Here is a 21,273-nt window from a genome sequence, read left to right as displayed (position 1 = left end):
CCACGTGGGACCCACAGTGATGTATATGTTTCATTCTCACCGTCCACTGACCGTGGACGGTGGAACTCACCATGATTTATGTGTTCTATTCGCACTGTCCATAGTACTAGACGGTGGGACCCACCCCACGTGTGGGGCCTGCACCTGGTGTGCTGTGTGTGTGTATATATTATATTGTATATAATATAAATTATATATAATATATATCTGATGGTGGGCCCTTCGTGGAACCCACCTGTTTCATCCATGCCATCCGTCTATATGGGACCCACCATGATGCATGTGTTGCATCCAAGCCATCTAACCTTTTGGGCAAGCTCATTTTAAGGCTTGAAACGAAATAAGATAGATCTATTTATCAAGTGGACCACACGGCAATGTGAACATTGAAACTCTACCACTGAAATCACCTTGGTGTATGGGGCCCATCTTGATTTATTTGTGGCCGTCCATTGAGGCCCACCTTGGTATATGTATGAGGCCCATCTTGATTTATTTGTGTCTGTCAATTGAAGCCCACCTTGATATATACATGAGGCCCATGTGATTAGGCCCGTTATTGGGGCCCACCGTGATGTGTATGAGGACCATATGATGAGGCCCCTTTAATGTATTTGAGGCCTATGGTGATGTATTTGGAGTCCATGGGTTAAGGCCTATTGTGATGTATTAGGGCCCATGGGTTGAGGCCCATTGTGATGTATTAGGGCTCATGGGTTGAGGCCCATTGTGATGTATTAGGGCCCATGGGTTGAGGCCCATTGTGATGTATTTGGGGCCCATGAGTTGAGACCAATTGTGATGTATTTAAGGCTCGTTATTAAGGCCCACCTTGATGTGTATGAGGCTCGTTATTAAGGCCCACTGTGATGTGTATGAGGCCCGTTGTTGAGGCTCACCTTGACATATATAAGGACCATATGATGAGGCTCATTTGATGTATTTGAGGCCCATTGGGATGTATACAAGGTCTATTGCATTGTGTGATTCCACCATGGGTTATGTAATGACATTTATGGTGGGCCATGCCTTGGGAGCAATGTTGGTTTGACGTCCACATTATAAGATTAATGTTGGTTAAATGTTCACATTATAACTCTCCCTAGCGCCCATTGATAGGCCCATACTTGTTATGTGTTGGCCATCTAGGCCCACTTGCATTGTAAGGATAGTTTATTACTTTATAACATGCTTAGTATAATTCCATTACTCATGCCATACGCATCATATGTATGCTTGATATGAGTAGTGACTGATCATTGCTTACGCCATTGGGTAGACTATTTACGGGACTCGTTATGAGACGAAGTGCCCATGTTATTGCACCGTACGCATAGGATTGTTGCATGACTGGATAGTGTGACTTATGCATCTCGCATATATGCGACTTGATCATTGTACACCCTAGCAACTTAAGGGTCGTGGCCTCCACAGACACATCGTGGATGGCCAGATGAGGCACCGAAAATATTTGGTTCTAGCATTATGGGCACTTAGAATGTCCTTGGGTGAAAATCCCAGAACCTCCGAGGCCAGGAGTAGCCCCAACGTCTAGACCAAGTGGAATATGAGCGTCCGAGTACCGAATACCAGTAGGCCGCATTTCCCACTGTGTCGTGGTCGATTGGGAGGGGGTGTGGCCTTATCCGCCTGAGTGAGGGGGCTATAAGCTAGGCTGAGTATGACCAGCTCGTAAATGGGTCCGCTATCTACGAGCCGGATAGGTATTGGCAGACTACTGGTCAAGCGGATAGTGAGGTCTATTCCGCTCGCTGGGCTGTGCAGTTAGGGAGGAGGCAGTCAGTGTCAAGTGTAATAGACCCCGGTGATTTTTTTCAGAGAGCAACTGTACTGATATGTGGACTTATTGAGCAGGAATTGCATATCTATTCATTCATTCATTCATTATCCACTCGGGTTCGTGGTGCGTAACTATTTGTTATGTGTACATCGCATGGCCAGGATTTCGGTTGGGCGCGACACTAACCTGAGATTAGGAGTTTACCACATTGTGTCTGACTATCCAAATTTAGGTATGGGACTAGTTTGGATAGAAGTCCATTATGATAGACCCCATAGCCTATGCTACTTCGTACTATCATCCCGACTTCACGTTCCTGCATGGTCATTCGTACCGCACATTACATTGCATCTGTAGTACTTAGCATTTTGGGTTACTTTATTTTTGCACTTATATGGCCTAGATTAGGTTCTTGGTATTTGTGGCTCATCAGGATTTGTATATTGCATTGCATCCTTAGTATCTATTATTGTCTTATTATGTTTTGCATCGTATAGCCCTGGTACGGCTGATAGCACTCATGGACTTACCAGTATATTTTCGCTTACTCTGATATCATATGATTCATGATCTTGTCAGTATTTCTGCTTATTCCGATGATGAATGATTTATGGGCTTCATAGTATACTTGACACTTAACCTTACACATACTTTCACCACCCTCTAAGCTTTCTATAAGCTTATGCACGATAGATGTGTGCAGGTGGCGTTAGGTTGCAGCAGCGTTGAGCTTGGAGCGTGCAGTGGTCTTCTGGAGTTTTGATTTTTGTCATATGTATTTTTCTTTCAACATTGCATTCAAATGATTATATTATTGGATATGTGATGATGATGTTGCCTTTGTAATTTGGGTAAACTTGTGGTTATGCTCCATACAAAAAAAATCATACTGAAAATCTTCGTTGTAGGATCTCAAGATCGGAATCTGACGCATGCACGCTGGAGCCGAGAATGGGGTACTACGGAGGCTGTCAGCATAGGATTCGACGATCGGGAATTTGGTGAGCCCGGTTTTCGAGGTTGGGGCGTGACAGAAGTTGGTATCAGAGCATAACTTGGGAATACCTGAAGATAACATCACATATCTATTGATAGCTGCCTGTCATCCTATGATTGTTGAGAACTTAGAATGGTTAGATCCCCGAGTTCGAATAACTTAGAGATTTTCTGATATAGCTCCCTACCGTTGAGATTATGAGGCCGCATAGTTTTGATCGTTTCTGTTCCAGTATCTGAGGTTCAATGTGATCATCATAGTGCTGTCGAGGCGTCTTGGGAATAAGAGGCTGATATTCGTGGGCGTTGTTCCCATCTCTTAGGTGTTTGATGATTATATCTGTAGCGATAGGATTTTCCTCCCCTATGAACATTGTATTGGTTGTGTCATGTTTTAAATTTCGAGGATGAAATTTTTATTAGGTGGGGAGAGCTGTAAGACCCATAATTCTAGTCCGTACTATTCTGTCGACTCCCGCGATCCTTCCCATTAAATTTCGACAACCTGTGACATATAATCGACGTTTGCACGCGACCGTAAGTCATATCCTGTAGAATTGAGTCAGCTTAATTCGAGACTTGTATCATTGCGACTGCATTGTCGCCGCGGTTCCAACGCTGCGACTCATGCACCGATGCGATACCCTAGCCGAAAGATGTGGGTCGGCGTTTATTTCGAAGAGAACACCGCGCGTTGCAATCCCAAGAGAATCTCTACAATATATCCCATCAATCAATCAATTAATCAATCAATCCATCACCTCATGTCAAGTATAAGAGCACCCACGCTTTCTTTCTCCATAAGTTAAGCAACCACTAAAGTCAACCCATCACTCACCTCACACATCACTCACCTCACATCCATCACTCCTTACAACCCTCTCTCTCTCTCTCTCTTCACATTTTCCAAGTAACCAAGCAAGGAGAGAGGAGTGGACATCCATGGTTTTTCAAGAGAGCAAGTGCATGTGTAATGACCCGGAAATTTTTGTGCCAAGACCCGAGTACTACCTCTATTTTTCCTTAGTAGTTAATTGGGGTATTTAGCGCTTAACTTGATTGCTTGTGAAATTTGCATCAATCACTTTAAATTTGATCTGCATGACTCAAAATCTGTAGAATAGTTAGCGCTAGGTTACTCTGAAATCTGGGATTCATTGCTAAATCCAGTTGCTCTTAGAAATTTTTAGAAGTTCTGGATCGGACCTGGACCGCGCGTCGAAAGTCCGATGGCGATGATCTTAGGCTGTATTGGTCACCATGTTGGACTTGGCCATCACCTCAAAAATCAAGTCTAGATGATGTTCTGGGTCTATTTGATTGAGTCCGGAGTGAAGAGTGTGAGAACGGTGAAAATTAAATAAGATTTTATGAAATCTGAGTCGTGTCACTTGCACGACGATTTTAAGCAATCTGACCATTGGATTTTGACCCAATTTCGCCATCTGATCAGGAAAGATGGCCCAGGCATGTCATTATGCTTGTGGACCTGATCGAGTTTCGGTGACCGTTGAATTGAGTGTGGTCAGCCACTGCTGATCTGAAGATCCGGTCGGTACGAAATCTTAGCTTGACCTAGATCCATGGTCAGTGAGCTTAAGTCCGGCCTTTCGTGGAAAAAGGCCCACCGGAAGTGCTCCGTTGGATCGAGAGAGGCCTATTTTGGTTATAACCTAAGTATACCTTGGCCCTGGGGTTATTTTCATCAATGTTAGGCCTATATATAGACTTTAAAACCCTAGCTCTCTTTTCCATACGAATTTCCTAACCCTAGCTAAGAAAGAGAGTGGAAAAGAGAGAGAAAGTGAGAGAGAAGTTGGTGAATCATCTTAGATTCTTTCCTGTTCTCCTTCATCCTTAAACCTTTACTTTTGAATCGTTTTTCCGGCGATTCTAAGTTCATCCTTGGGTAAGTTAACCTAACCCTAATATGTGTTAGAGCTTAGAATAGTCTTTGTGTTGTTGTAGCTCATTTCTATTATTGCTTTAGGTTATCTTGTCGCCGTTGACGAAGACATCTCGTCTGAATCAGTTCGGTGTTCCATTTCTAGTTAAGGTGCGGACTTTAATTGTATAGGTTATGGTTTTCAAGGCTTTCAATGCCAGCTAATGGTTTATTCTTGTTATGGATGAGATTTGACATGCCAAATGTTATGTTTATGTTGCGTTCCTGATATGCATGTGATATATCGAGATTTGCGTATTCTATGTATATGTAGAAAGTACCGTATACGTATAAAATATGCACATGTGTTTGCCATGATTATTTGTCATGTACTTATGCTAGATGTATGTGTGACAACTCCTTGGCAAAAGGAATTGTCCAAATGCGTGTATTTCAACATACGTCATGTATGTTGTATTATGTATTCTAAGTGTTTGTAGAAATGTCTGAATGATCTAAAGTGCTATATATTAACCTAATTGCGGGCATTGAGAAGCGATTCTCAATACTCCTATTTGTGTGTATGATTTTCTTCATGTAAGTTACATTCCTTGTTGTTTAATTTCAAGTATTACTTATGTGAAAATCCATATTAAGTTGATATTCTTCAAATACTCATATGCTACATGGTTGAAATTGTTGTTCCATTACTGTTCTAAGTTCATTATGAATATCTATTGTAGTGGAATGTATTTGGGACTATGAATAGTCCAGGAAATCGGTAATCGGCCTTGAGATTGTGGCTGAGGCTGCTTTCACCACAAAGGATATGATTAGACGAACCCGAGTCGTATTAGAGTTGTCAGCAGTGGTTTGGCCACACGGAGTGTTTGCACACTTTATGTCGTTCAACCCAACGTGCGCTCGTGCTAGTCGAGTTTGTCAAGTAACTCGATTGTCCGATGTATGTTCACCATGTATGGATGCTATTGCTTGAATCTATGGTACCGAACTTACCAGTGAAAATCCTGTAAACCGTTGTACCTTGATCTGCTAAGACTCATGAGCCAGACATGGTGGTATGGGACACTGTGGTCGAGCTGTCGGCGTATGTTGGGGTGACGAGCCTCCTCGTAGTGACCAGTGAGTAACCAAACTCGTGAGCCGATTATGGTGGTATGAGACACTATATTTGTGCTGTCGGCCTACATTGATTGGTGACGAGCCCTTTGTAGTGATCTCGAGCATACCTGGATACCGCATTGAGGTGACGAGCCTTAGTGTAGTAACGAAGGTATGATAGGCGTGCATTGATTGGTGACGAGCCCTTTGCTACGACCTAAAACCATATGATCGTATGAGATTGTCTAGGACTGATGACCCTAGTATGGATCACTGTTTGGATGGTGATATGAGGAAGGTACCTTAGCTTCCCAATCCTGCTGGATGAAAAGGACTAATAACAACTTGGTAATCATGTTCATGCACCGCATTTGCATGTGCTTTGTAGACGTGGCGCACTTTGAGGCGATGTCATGCGTAACGTAAGATGAAGACACTGAGGGTGTATGCGTGAGGGCGCACATCATTCTACATACATCCTTGCATTAACAAGAGTACATAGGATATGTTTGATTATTCTGCTTTATCCTTACTGCTTGATTGAATTGATAACATGTTAACCTTTGCTTTATTGTTCCACTGAGTTGATCACTCACTCCCACGTTCTAGGGTGGTGTTTAAACACCCACCAGACTCTGTCTTAATTGCAGATGTTGATGCGACTTCTGAGGCTGAGTCGGAGTTCGATGATGATGAGGCTGCATTCTCTTTTATGCAGTTTTCAGACGGGTTCTAGTGAGCCTTGTTCTGATGCGCGGGATGCTGGGATTTCTTTTGGGATTAAATAATGTAACTTGATACTTATAATTTTGATAGCAACACTTGTAACACGACCTAGTATGTATATGTATTTCAGGGATTTGCACATGTACACATATATTTTTCTAAGTCTTTCGCTTGCGTTCTTTACTTATCCCTGAATTATATTTGCAGTTTGGCTTGATCTATTCCATGTTTTATGCACTCATATAGAGAACATACATCCATCATCAAATATGTTGCATAAGTGATGTTCTGGAACTCGGGAGATGAGTTATGCTCGACTCCTGAATTTTAGGACGTTACAGCATGTGTGTGGCCCACTTTCCACCCCAAACTCATTCATCCTAGCCATTCACCTTTCATCACCTTCCTTCAAAGTGGAGCACAAGGAGACTGGCTTTCGAACGGACCGAGAAGATCGAACGGTGGGTGCTTGTATAGGCTAGTTTCATGTTTTATGATGGGCCAAGTGAGGCCTACCGATCGATGGTATGAATCTCACTTTGGACCCTAAGATGTGGTCAATGGCCCACCTTGATCCTCATGATCATTCCATGATGGGGCCATTCTCCATGGACCCCATCATGATGTTTATTTTCCTTGCATGGATAGGGTCATCTAGACCCTTCATTTTGGTGGAGAAAGGATCTCCGCCGTTGATTTTGATAGGTGGGCCCATATGAAATGGGACCCACTTAATGTATGTTTTAAATCATGCAAAGAAGGGCCCATAGTGTCGGGGTCCCTCCATCATCGCGTGTCTCCCGATCTCTCTCTTTCTCTCCCTCTCTCTTTTTGTTAATGTGATGAAATGGCCCGTGGCCCACCCAGATGGACCCCATCATAAGGTATGTATTTTATCCAAGTCACCTATAGGTGAGGCCCACTTTATAAGTGTGATATCCGCACCAATCCATATTTGGTGGCCCACCTGAGCAGGGCCCACCTTACATATATGTTCATGCCAAGCCGTCCAGCGTCCATAGACGCTGGATGTGAATTGTGAAAAAAGGGGGGGGGGGGGGGGAGATTTCTTTTGGTTTTGGGGTGGATCGCTCCCACAGGCCCCACCTTGATGTATGTTTTCAATCGAAGCCGTCCATTTCATTCCTTAGATCATTTTAGGCGTTGAGCCAAAAAATGAAGTGGATCCAAATTTCTAGTGGGCCATAGCATAGCAAACTATGACTTTTACCGTTGAAAAATCACCTGACGAATTTATACACCAAAACGCCTCGAATATTGGGCTTGTTTAGCTTGTTTTGAGCCATGGGAGCCAATGGACGGGGTGGATTCCCCTGATGCGGGCCCTACCACAGAAAAACCTCAAGAAAACCATGATTTAAAAAAAAACAAAACAAAAAACTAAGAAGGTAGCACCTGCCGCCACTGTAAGAGCAGCAGGCGCTGCTGCGCTGGACGGTCCTTGGCCGACCGTGGACCCCAAAAAAATGGACCCCACTGTGATGTGTTTATGTATCCACACCACCCATTTCGTAAGCCCTTAGGGCAGTGAGCCACCCTCCAAATTTCAGCTGTATACATGGCTTAGGTGGCCCACATCATAGGAAACAATGGTGATTGAATGGCTGCCATGGAATCCTTTTTTTGGGTTCACAGAAGTTTTGGGTCATATGGAAATGTTTTTCCTCTTCATTCGGGTCATGCGTGACCTTATCAACAGGTTGGACGACAAATAAGCATTATGGTGGGCCCCACGTGGGACCCACAGTGATGTATATGTTTCATTCTCACCGTCCACTGATCGTGGACGGTGGAACTCACCATGATTTATGTGTTCTATCCACACCATCCATAGTACTGGATGGTGGGACCCACCCCACATGTGGGGCCTGCACCTGGTGTGCTGTGTGTGTGTATATATTATATTGTATATAATATAAATTATATATAATATATATCTGATGGTGGGCCCTTCGTGGAACCCACCTGTTTCATCCATGCCATCCGTCTATATGGGACCCACCATGATGCATGTGTTGCATCCAAGCCATCCAACCTTTTGGGCAAGCTCATTTTAAGGCTTGAAACGAAATAAGATAGATCTATTTATCAAGTGGACCACACGGCAATGTGAGCATTGAAACTCTACCACTGAAATCACCTTGGTATATGTATGGGGCCCATCTTGATTTATTTGTGGCCGTTCATTGAGGCCCACCTTGGTATATGTATGAGGCCCATCTTGATTTATTTGTGTCTGTCCATTAAAGCCCACCTTGATATATACATGAGGCCTATGTGATTAGGCCTGTTATTGGGGCCCACCGTGATGTGTATGAGGACCATATGATGAGGCCCCATTGATGTATTTGAGGCCCATGGTGATGTATTTGGAGTCCATGGGTTGAGGCCCATTGTGATGTATTAGGGCCCATGGGTTGAGGTCCATTGTGATGTATTAGGGCCCATGGGTTGAGGCCCATTGTGATGTATTAGGGTCCATGGGTTGAGGCCCATTGTGATGTATTTGGGGCCCATGGGTTGAGACCCATTGTGATGTATTCAAGGCTCATTATTGAGGCCCACCTTGATGTGTATGAGGCCCGTTATTAAGGCCCACCGTGATGTGTATGAGGCCCATTATTGAGGCCCACCTTGACATATATAAGGACCATATGATGAGGCTCATTTGATGTATTTGAGGCCCATGGATTGAGGCCCATTGGGATATATACAAGGTCTATTGCATTGTGTGATTCCACCATGGGTTATGTAATGACATTTATGGCGGGCCATGCCTTGGGAGCAATGTTGGTTTGACATCCACATTGTAAGATTAATGTTGGTTAAATGTCTGCATTATAACTCTCCCTAGCGCCCATTGATAGGCCCATACTTGTTATGTGTTGGCCATCTAGGCCCACTTGCATTATAAGGATAGTTCATTACTTTATAACATGCTTAGTATAATTCCATTACTCATGCCATACGCATCATATGTATGCTTGATATGAGTAGTGATTGATCATTGCATACGCCATTGGGTAGACTATTTACGGGACTCCTTATGAGATGAAGTGCCCACATTATCGCACCGTACACACAGGATTGCTGCATGACTGGATAGTGTGACTTATGCATCTCGCATATATGCGACTTGATCATTGTACGCCCTAGCAACATCAGGGTCGTGGCCTCCACAGACACATCGTGGATGGCCAGATGAGACACTAAAAATATTTGGTTCTAGCATTATGGGCACGTAGGATGTCCTTGGGTGAAAATCCCAGAACCTCCGAGGCCAGGAGTAGCCTCAACATCTAGACCGAGTGGAATATGAGTGCCCGAGTGCCGAATACCAGTAGGCCGCGTCTCCCACTATGTCATGGTCGGTTGGGAGGAGGGTGTGGCCTTATCCGCCCAAGTGAGGGGGTTATAAGCTAGGCTGAGTATGACCAGCTCGTAAATGGGTCTGCCATCGACGAGCCTGGTAGGTATTGGCAGACTATTGGTTTGGTGGATAGTGAGGTCTATTCTGCTTACTGGGCTATGCAGCTAGGGAGGAGGCAGTCGGTGTCTAGTGTAATAGACCCCGGTGATTTTTTCCAGAGAGCAACCGTACTGATATGTGGACTTATTGAGTAGGAATTGCATATCCATTCATTCATTCATTCACTATCCACTCGGGCTGGTGGTGCGTAACTATTTGTTACGTGTACATCGCATGGCCAGGATTTCGGTTGGGCACATGACTAACCTGAGATTAGGAGTTTACCACATTGTGTCTGACTATCCAAATTTAGGTATGGGACTGGTTTGGATAGAAGTCCATTGTGATGGACCCCATAGCTTGTGATACTTCGTACTATCATCCCGACTTCACGTTCCTGCCTGGTTATTTCATTCGCACCGCATATTACATTGCATCTATAGTACTTAGCGTTTTGGGTTACTATGTTTTTGCACTTATATGGCATAAATGAGGTTGATGGTATTTGTGGCTGTCAGGATTTGTATATTGCATTGCATCCTCAGCATCTGTTATTGTCTTATTATGTTTTGCATCGCATAGCCCTGGTACGACTGATAGCACTCATGGACTTACCAGTATATTTCCGCTTACTCTGATATCATATGATTTATGATCTTGTCAGTATTTTCTCTTATTCCGATGATGTATGATTTATGGACTTTATGGTATACTTGACACTTACCTTACACATACTTTCACCACCCTCTAAGCTTTCTATAAGCTTATGCACGATAGATGCGTGCAGGTGGTCTTAGGTTGCAGCAGCGTTGAGCTTGGAGCATGCAGTGGTCTTCTGGAGTTTTGATTTTTGTCATATGTATTTCCCTTTTAGCATTGTACTCAAATGATTATATTAGTGGATATGTGATGATGATGTTGCCTTTGTAATTTGGGTAAACTTGTGGTTATGCTCCATACAAAAAAAATCATACTGAAAATCCTCTTTGTAGGATCTCAGGATCAGAATCTGGCGCATGCGCGCTGGGAGCCGAGAATGGGGTACTACGGAGGCTGTCAGCACCGGATTCAGCGATCAAAAATTTTGTGAGCCCAGTTTTCGACTTTGGGTCGTGATAGAATACCTTGAGAGGGTGTTAATGAAGTATGTGATGGATAGGGCAAAGCTGGTCGGTGTTCCTCAAGTGGCTCATTTTAAGCTTTCTTCTGAATATGTTTTAAAATTGATGAAGAAAAGTACGATATGTCTCATGTGCTTTATTCGAATGCGGTTGACAGTTTAATGTATGCCATGATTTGTACTAGATTGGATATTTCACATGCGGTGGGTGCTGTCAGCAGATACATGTCTAACCCCGTAAAGAAACTCTAGGAAGTAGTGAAAGGACTACTTTGATACATTCAAGGTATGCAAGACTACGTCTCATCTTTTGAGAAATCATGGGCTAAGTTAGTAGGCTATGTGGATTTAGATTACGCAGGCAATGTGAATACTAGAAGGTTGACTTCTGGCTACCCATTTGTGCTAGCAGGTGGAGCGATCAATTGGATGTTGAAGCTTTAGTCTATTATGGCTCTTTCCACAACCAAAGCTGAGTACATGGTAGTGACGAAGGTATTAAAAGAAGGTGTTTGGTTGAGAGGGATGATAAATCAGTTGGGGCTTCAGAAGGAGTACATGTTGATTAATTGTGACAGTGAAAGCAAGATCAATTTGGATAAAAACTCTGTTTATCACTCACGTACTAAACATATTGATGTTCATCACTATTTTATTCGACAAGTGCTTGAGGAAGGAGGCATGACTCTAGAGAAGATTCACACCAGCGTGAATCCAGCGGACATGCTCACTAAGGTGGTTCTCACAGAGAAGTTCAAGTTATGTGTAACTTTTATGGGCTTGGTGAATGTGTAAATGCAAGACTGTGTGCACAAGAAGTGATGGTGGAGTTGTGATGCAAGGAAAAATTAGAGATAAAGTAAAAAGAGCTATGAAGATTGGAGATTGAAGACATGGTGAAGATTGTTGATTGATGTCTTAAATATGAAAATCAATAGGTCTATCGATAACAGCTCGATGCCATCGAGCAGACTTCGATGCCATTGAAAAAATTTGAAAAATCCATGTTTTATAGCTGGAACGTTTTGTGTTTAGTTCGATGACATCGAAGATATTTGATGCCATCGATAGTTCATCGATGTCATCGAAGGTGCCATCAAACGATCGCATAGAGTTACACAGAGTCGTGTAAGTGTGGGATTTGTTTCCTATTTCGATTGTGATTCTTGTATATGTGTGTGTGTGTGTGTGTGTGTGTGTGTGTGTGTGTGTGTGTGTAATCGGGAATATGGGGTATCTCAGAGCTTTCTAATTCGTTCCAAAGGGTTTTAGGGGCTTGTACGGGAGATTCGAGGCTTGTTCGAATCGGGTAATCTCTATCTCTTGTAATTTTTTGCTTTCATATTGCATTACTATCACTTTGTGCCATGGTTTTTTTCCCACAAGGAATTTTTGATATTAAAATCGGATTGTTTGTGTTTGAACTTGATTGTGTGATTGGAGTACTTTGCTTGATTCATCCCTGTATGCTTACGTAGTCCCCCAACATGGTAAGAGTGTGGTGCCATTTGCTTAAAACATATATATATATATATATATATATATATATATATATATATATATATATATATATATATATATATATATATATATATATATGAAAATGCAAATTTACACCATAGGATACCGCACTGTTTAGCTGGGATCGTTAGACATCTTCCTATAGGTCTGAAATTCAGTCAATTTTGCCTGTCCCATGGCTGCATTCGAGGTACAACTAGGGAAAGGTCCTTAAGTTGAGAGCCCCGTAGAGGAAAATGGTCAAAGGTGCATGTCAAAGTGAACTAGACTTAGCACGATCAAACATATAGAGCAACAAAAGAATTAAAAGTTAGGTAGTTTATTTAGCTGTCACGCCCCAAAAATCGGTACCTAAGTACAGAGACCTCGGTCCCGAGTTCCCAAGTGTGAACCAAATGAAATGCACGTGTGACCTCATTCAAATTCACATTTGTTTCACACAAGCATAATAAGAGTAATCCAATTCACTTAGCGGATCCAAAGCGAGGTAAGGACAATAAAAATTCAGAAATATAGGGTTAATAGTCAAAAATACAATTCCAATAGTGGTGATTGCCTAAAATGAGGATTATACAAGCCACAATGAAGATACAACGAAATTAACATACGGAGTACACCCAATTAGAGACTTTAACATATACAAGCACAAAATTAAATAAAGGCAACATTTTCTAGTTTCACCCAATGCTCCCAAGGCATCTCGGTGAAAGTGTAAGCCAACCCAAACCTATCTGCCGGAGGCCTCGATAGCACCTGTATCAACAACAATGCCTGGTTAGTGTTTTAAAAAACCGTCCCAGGTGGGAGTGAGTAGCTAACCCAGTGGTTCCATTAGTCCTAAGTTACATATGTTATCAACCCAATCAGTACAGGTAATGATAAAATAAGAAATCAAACAATTCTTAAATACTTTTGTTAAATGTGCATATAAAGATATGATATGATGCATGCTCTTTCCAAACAACACTCCCTCTCAAGCATCTTTAACCCCTATTTCACATATGCCAATACTTCCTCACAAACAACCCAATGCCAAATTGCAAGTCCTATCTAATGCAATGCGGTGAATGTGCATGTTGGTTGAGTACTAGGTTTCATTTATCTAGCATATTGGGGAAGTTAGGTTACCCTCATTTTATCATGGTCTTAATTGAATCACTACGCTTGGGATGGCCGAAGTGGCTCCTTACTTATGTCCCTTGATCCATATTCGGGTTTATCACCTAAATGACAACTCTCCCAATCAACGTGTGGCTAACACTAGCCCGACCGATCACTCAGGACCTGAATGACATAGCCCAGACGCACAGGGTTGGGCAGCCCATTGACAGGTAGAGGGCGCCCACAATTGATGTAAGAGTTGTCACCCAAATGCAATTTTGGGGCAGTCGCATCATCATTCCAGTTTGATATAATAAGCTTATAGCCTTCTGATTACTCATTAGTCACTACAGGGAGGCTCGTCATCCCAGCATAGGCCGATAGCTCGAACACGATGTCCGATACCACCATGCCCGATTCATGAGTCTAGTGGATCATACCGCTAATGGTTATGAGTAGACTCATCCAATGGAAACAGGGGTATCTTAGATTCCATTCAGTGTTATCACACATCACAATTCCAAGCGGTCGGTCGACTTTAAGATTGGTTCGGTCGACTTGGGGCACACCGGCTCAACCGACATTGGGTGCGAGCATCTTACGTAGTCCAACTACTGTCAATCGTCCGTGTTCAACCCTGGTCGACCGAACAAGTCAATAGTGGGTGACTTTATTGAGTGTCAAATATTGCATATTTACCCTTGTTTATATCTTCGTTTTATGAACATGATAATGCTTAATAGGTATATTTTATACATGTTTGTATTACGAGGTGAATCTATGAGCTTGGATTGAAAAGAATTTTAAAAGCATGGATTTGATGCTCAAGAATCGCCAAAGAAAGGGATGGATATTAAAAGACCAAGATTGAAGATTTCAAGACCCCAAGATTCAAGAAAACTAAGTGGAGAAGGAAGGAAGTCGAAAGTGCAAAGTGAAGAAATTTAGTGAATCTGAACTTCACTGTCTATGTCATCGACCACGAGTCGATGACATCAAAGAATTACATGAAAATTGAGTTTGGTTGTTAAACATATTAGATGCATTTCTCGATGACCTCAAAGCCCTATTCAATTGCTTGAAGACCTGTTCGATGACATTGAAGGCAGTTCAATGACATTGAGATTTTTGCAGATTTCTGGAGAAACTTGCTAGAACACTTTGAACATATTCTCGATTACTCGAACACCTTTCGATGACATCAAAGGACTGGTCGATGACATCAAAGGATTGTTCGATGACATGAAAAGTTACGCAATGCGAAAGGCGTTACACAGTGTGAAAAGGCACAATTTTCGGATTTGATTTATGTTCGATGACATCAAAGGTTGTTCGATGACATTGAAGGCATTATGCAGAGTACGTAAATTTGAGGCGATTTTCACAGACGGTCGGACAAAGGCTATAAATATGGGTTCTTTGAGGAGTTCTAAATATGAATTATTTTACAAGGAGTAGAGCCAAAGGGTAGAGCAACCTCCTAAGAGTTTTTCTTCTTTTCTTATTTATTTTTAATATTTTATTTGAGAGATTTAGTTTCAATCATGTCTATAGTTGGCTAAACCTCTTAGCTAGGGCTAAGAGGTGAAGCTTGTAGCGTGTTGGGATGATTTTCTTACTTTGATTCTTATTTTTCTTAAACCTTATTGATTTCTAGAATGAATTTAAGAAATATTTTTAGTTTTTTATGGTTTATTGTGACTCAAATTATAATAAATGATGCGATAGCTTTAAATATCCTTTTCTCCATTCTGAGATTGTGAGATTGGTAAATCCTGTTGTTCACCATCGTCTCTTGGGCATGGTAGGATGATGGAATACCTTCCAATCATCACAATACTCCTTCATGTGTGAATTAATTCAATGTAAAGTTCAGATTATGCTTCAATTATTTTATCTTCCAATTGGTTAGGATAAGACTCCAATTCCAATTATGTTTCTTGAATCAAGTTAGGTAGCATCCTAATAGCTACAAGTGGATCTTTAGCGCTCCAGTTTCCTTTTGATTATTGAAATCCCATTCATAATTACTCTCTTTTATTTTAGATTTAGATTTATATCTTATTCTAGTTCTAGTTCTAGTTATTTTCAGAATACGTACAAGTTTAGTCCCCGTGGATTCGACCTCGGTCTCACCGAGTTATTACTACATTGTGACCATGCACTTAGGGTTGTGAACAAGTTTGTCGTTACCAGGGACTACGGCTACGTTTTTCTGAGATTAATTGGTATTAGAATTAGGTTAATATTAGGGTTAATTTCTGTTGTGTTTTTAGGTTAGGATTTTCTATTTTTAGAAATTAACTTTCTTTTATGTTTAGTAGAATCCTAACATAGCAACCCTAATCAGGTAACTTCTCTCCAACTCTCTCTTATCTTTTTAGATTTCTTATTTGCCATAAGTTTTAGCTTTCTTTTTCTTAGATTCTAGTTGTTTAGGTATTTGAAGGCTGCGAGTGTTTCATGCCCAAGTGGGTTTGTGACAACACTCTCTGTCTCTTGAGTGAAGGAGGATTAGTTGAAGGGTTACCTATCCATCATAAGATTAGACACCACCTAAGATCGTCTGAGTCAGTAGAAGTGATGGCTACACATCAACCTCAATACCCAGTTGAGGAGGCTTAGGATGAGAATGAAGTGCATCACACACCCCACCTCGTACTCTACGAGATTAGTCACAACCGACGGGGGTGAGTACACCTTCCTGCATGATATTCCCATTGAATGTAGGAACCGTGGATGTTAAACCAGGGGTGATTCAACTCCTTCCTAAGTTTCATGGACTAGAATTTGAAAGTCCATACTTGCATATGAAAGAGTTCGATAAGATAATATTTATATTACACTTCCCACATGTATCTGAGGACACAGTAAGATTGAAATTGTTCCCTTTCTCTTTAAAAGAAAAGGTTAAGTCATGGTTAAATTCCTTAAGACCACGGTCTATTGGCACATGGGCTGAGATGACAAGGGAGTTCCTTAAAAAGTTCTTTCCGTATCATAAAATGAATACCTTAAGAAAAATAATCATGAATTTTGCGCAAAAAGAGGATGCGACATTCTTTCAATATTGGGAGTGATATAAGGATCTCATAAATTCATGTCCACAACATGGATATGAAACATGGTGGATAACAAGCTTGTTCTATGAAGGATTGACCTCACCCATGTGCCAATTTGTGGAAATGATGTGTAATGGGAAATTCATGAACAAGAAAACCGATGATGTGTGGGATTATTTTGATAAAGTTACTGAGAACACACAATCATGGGATACCTCCTTAAGAACCACTACTTCTAAGCCTACTCAATCAAAGGAAAGGGGATGAATTTATGTTTTAAAAGAGGAAGATGATATGAATATAAGAGTGGTCAATCTCATAAGAAAAGTCGAGGCCATGAAACTTAAGAGGGCAGAACCTGTCAAACCTGATAAGGCTATGGAAGTTGTTTGTGGTATTTGTGCTTGCAATATACATACAACTGAAAATTGTCCAACAATTTTTACTTTTCAAGAAATAATGAATGAGCAATCAAATGCCGTGAACAACTACCAAAGACCTTTCAGTGAACCCACTTCGAATCATACAATTCCAACCGGAGGAAACATCCAAATTTTAGTTGGAGGAATGAACAAACAGCTAACCCACAAGAGGCCCTTACTCAACTCTTAAATTAAAAGAGGCCTCATGAGGATCCGATTTTAAAACATATCCAAAATCAAGAACTTTTTAATCAAGGCACATTACATGCCTTTCAAGACCTTACTAAGGCCATTCAACGGATTGAGTCACACTTAACAATTGGAGAGAAAGGGACTCTTCCAACCCAACCTCTACCAAATCCAAAACTGCAATATGAAATTAGTGGCCCAAGCTCTTTAAATCAAATAGAGTAAGCTAAGTCTATCACTACTCTTAGGAGTGGAAAGACAATTAAGCATTCACAACAGTAGCATTTTGGGTTATTATGTTTCTGCATTTATATGGCTTAGATGAGGTTGATAGTATTTGTAGCTCGTCAAGATTTGCATATTGTATTACATCCTCGTCATTTGATATTTAGCTCATTATGACCTGCATTTTGTAATTTAATATTGTATGACTCATGGACTTACCGGTATGTTTTCGCTTACTCTGATATCTTATGATTTATGATCTTGCCAGTATTTCTGACATTGTATGATTATGGCATTGTATTTGTGTGCTTGACACTTTTCTTGTGCACACACTTTTCACCACCCTCTAAGCTTTCTATAAGCTTATGCACGATAGATGCATGTAGGTGGCATTAGGTTACAGCAGCGTGGAGCTTCGAGCATGTAGCTGACTTCTGGAGCTTCAATTTCGATATATGTAGTTCCCTTTCAGCATTGTGTTTAAATGTTTATATTAGTGGATATGTGATGATGATGTTGCCTTTTCAATTTGGACAAACTTGTAGCTATGCTTATTACAAGATAAAAGTACATTGGAAAATCCTCCTTGTAGGATCCCAGGATCGAAATCTAGCGTATGGACGCTGGGAGCTGAGAATGGGGTACTACAGAAGCTGTCGGCACCAGATTCGGCGATCAAAAATTTTGTGAGCCTGGTTTCTGAGTTCGAATACTTGAAGATAACTTGAGAATACTTGAAGATAACATTACATATTAGCTGATAGCTACCCTTCGCTATATGATTGTTGAGAACTTAGAATGATTAGATCCCTAAGTTCGAATAACTTAGAAATTTTCTAATATAGCTCCCTATCATTGAGATTGTGAGACTGCATAGTATTTCATTTTCGATCATTTTTTATTTGGGATTCAAAGATTAGTGGGGGTCATCATAGTGTCGATGAGGTATTTTGAGAGTAAGAGGCTGAGATTCGTGGGCATTGTCCCCATCTCTTAGGTGTTTGATGATTATATCTATAATGGTAGGATTTTCCTCTCTTTGTGAGCTCTGTATTGGTTGTATTGTGGTTTAAATTTTGAGGATAAAATTTTTATTAGGGGGAGAGCTGTGAGACCCGTATCTTAGCCTGTACCGTTCCATAGGTTTCTGCGGTCCTCCCGGTCGAATTTCGGTGACCCATGACGCGTAGATAGCATTTGCATGCAACCTTAAGTTGTATCTCATATTCTAGAGTCGGCTCGACTCGAGATTTGTATCTTTATGACTGCGCCATCGCCACGGTTCCGACGCCGCGTCTCGCGCACTGAGGTGATACCCGGGTTAGGAGATGTGGGCCCGCGTTTAGTTTGAGGAAAACGCCGCATGTTGCAAATCCTAAGAGAATCCATCACATTAAATGTCAAGTACACATCCCATCGCTCCCATAACTCACACCCATCCCCAAGTACAATACCCATCCCCAAAGTCAACTCTCCCTCTTACACATCCCTTACATGTCAAGTACATCCATCACCTTTCACTCATCCCTCACCCATCACACCCATCTCTTACAACCTCTCTCTCTCCCTCATTCTCTAAGCAATCCACGTCTAAGCTTCCTTGAGAGAAGCTAGTGTGGCCCACCTTCCTACCTCCCATCTCCACCATCCTAAGATCATCTTGACCGTTGAAATTGTTCCTTTGGAGCTCTAGCATGCATTGGCGGAAGAAGGAAGAAGAGATCTAAGGTGGGTGTTCTCATAGGCTTAGATTTGTATTTTGTTGATGGGCAAAGTGGGGCCTATCGATCAATGGTATGGATCTCACTTTGGACCCCGGGTGTGGCCGATGGCCTACCTTGATCCATAAGATCATCCCATGATAGGGCCATTCTCCATGGACCCCATCATGATGTTTATTTTCCATTTTTATGGTCATCTAGACCTTGCATTTTGGTGGAGAAGGGATCTCCACCATTGATTCTGATTGGTGGACCCACATTTAGTGGGACCCACTTATTGTATGTGTTATAATTAAAGGGAGGGCCCACAGTGGCGGGGGTCCCCCGGTAGCACGCGTCTCTCTCTCTCTATCTCTATTTTCCATTTGGTGGCCCACCTTGATGTGTGTATTTTATCCATGCCGCTGTCCATCCGGGGGCCCACCTTGCTGCCCATTTTCGGGTGAGCCCAGATAAAGAGAAAACATAAATATCAACTTGATACTTTGGTGGGCCACACATGTGTGGAGCCTACATGATGTACGTGTCTTACTCACGACATCCATACCATCCATGGCTTGATGTGGGGCCCTAGACGCTGGATGATTGTTAATAATAATAATAATATAAATATAAATAATATATAGTATGGTGGGCCCTGCATGGGACCTACCTTGATATATATTATAATATAATATATAATATATAGTATGGTGGGCCCTACATGGGACCCACCTTGATGTAATTATTTTAAATCTGCACTGTCCATCTGGATGGTGCTATGTAGCACGCACGCACCAGGCGTATGGGTTTCATCCACGCCAATCGCCCACGTGGGGACCCACCTACTTTGGATATGGATTGGCTGATGCATCTCACCGTCCTGCTGAGGACATCACCAAGTTCCCTGGGACCCACACATGTATATGGTTCATCCAAACCGTCCATCTAGGTGGGACGCACTGAGATGTACTTATACACCACCGTCCATCTAGACGGTGCTATGCAGAACCACCATGATATATGTACTTATACATGCAGCCATCCATTTGGCATGTGTGGGGCCCACCAACACACGCTGCATGTGTGGGAGGGGACCCACTTTGATATACGTGCCTTACATCCTAGACGTCATCCGTTTGAAAACGGTGGACCCTATAATGAGGTATGTGTTTTATACATTCCGTCTATGCATTTGGGACGTGGGGCCACCCCACACGTTTGACACGTGTGGGGGTGGGACCCACCTTGATTTATATGTTCTTATCCACACCGTCCATGGTAGGGATGGTGGGTCTCCATCGTGATGTATTTGGTCATCCAGGCCGTTTAGCCATGCAACCCACCTGATTTGTGCGTTGTCCACACGTGGACACTACGTGAGGTATGTGCTTCATCCACGCTGTGCATCTATGAGCCCACCATAAATGTATGTGTCTCATCTGCACTGTCCATCTGGAAGGTGCCATGTACGGCCCCACCATGATACGGTGTTGTATCTGCACTGTTTGTGCAGTGGTCCACCTTGATATGTTGTTTATCAAACTGTCCATCCATCTGTGGGAAACCACCATGATATATGTTTTGTATTCCACCCCGTCCATTTGGACAGGTTGTGGGGACCCCACTGTGATGTATGTGAGGTATATCCGTACCGTCCAATCACTTACCGGGCCTTTCATCTGCTGGACAGCCAACAGCCCCACCATGATGGATTTGTTCCATCCAAACCATCCATCCATTTGGCAAGCTCGTATTAAGGCTTGAGACTAAAAATGAGGCAGATCCATGTATCAGGTGGACCACACTGCAAAAAATAATGGAGGATTGAACATTAATCATTGAAAGCCGTTTGGGTCACAGAAGCTCTGGATCATTATGGAATTTGTTTTCCCTCTTAATCCAGGTCTTTA

At 42.1% G+C, this 21,273-nt stretch overlaps 1 non-coding gene across 1 annotated transcript; it reads right to left on the bottom strand.

The window, feature by feature from the left end:
- Positions 1-16,772: 16,772 nt before the first annotated feature.
- Positions 16,773-16,880, bottom strand: LOC131238401 (small nucleolar RNA R71). Its single transcript, XR_009167808.1, has one exon. It is a non-coding gene; the product is annotated as a small nucleolar RNA R71 (small nucleolar RNA).
- Positions 16,881-21,273: the final 4,393 nt, after the last annotated feature.

Source organism: Magnolia sinica, chromosome 2, assembly GCF_029962835.1.
Source record: "Magnolia sinica isolate HGM2019 chromosome 2, MsV1, whole genome shotgun sequence".
NCBI lineage: Eukaryota > Viridiplantae > Streptophyta > Magnoliopsida > Magnoliales > Magnoliaceae > Magnolia > Magnolia sinica.
Note: the sequence above shows the minus strand (reverse complement) of the source record. Positions and strands in the feature narration are given on the sequence as shown.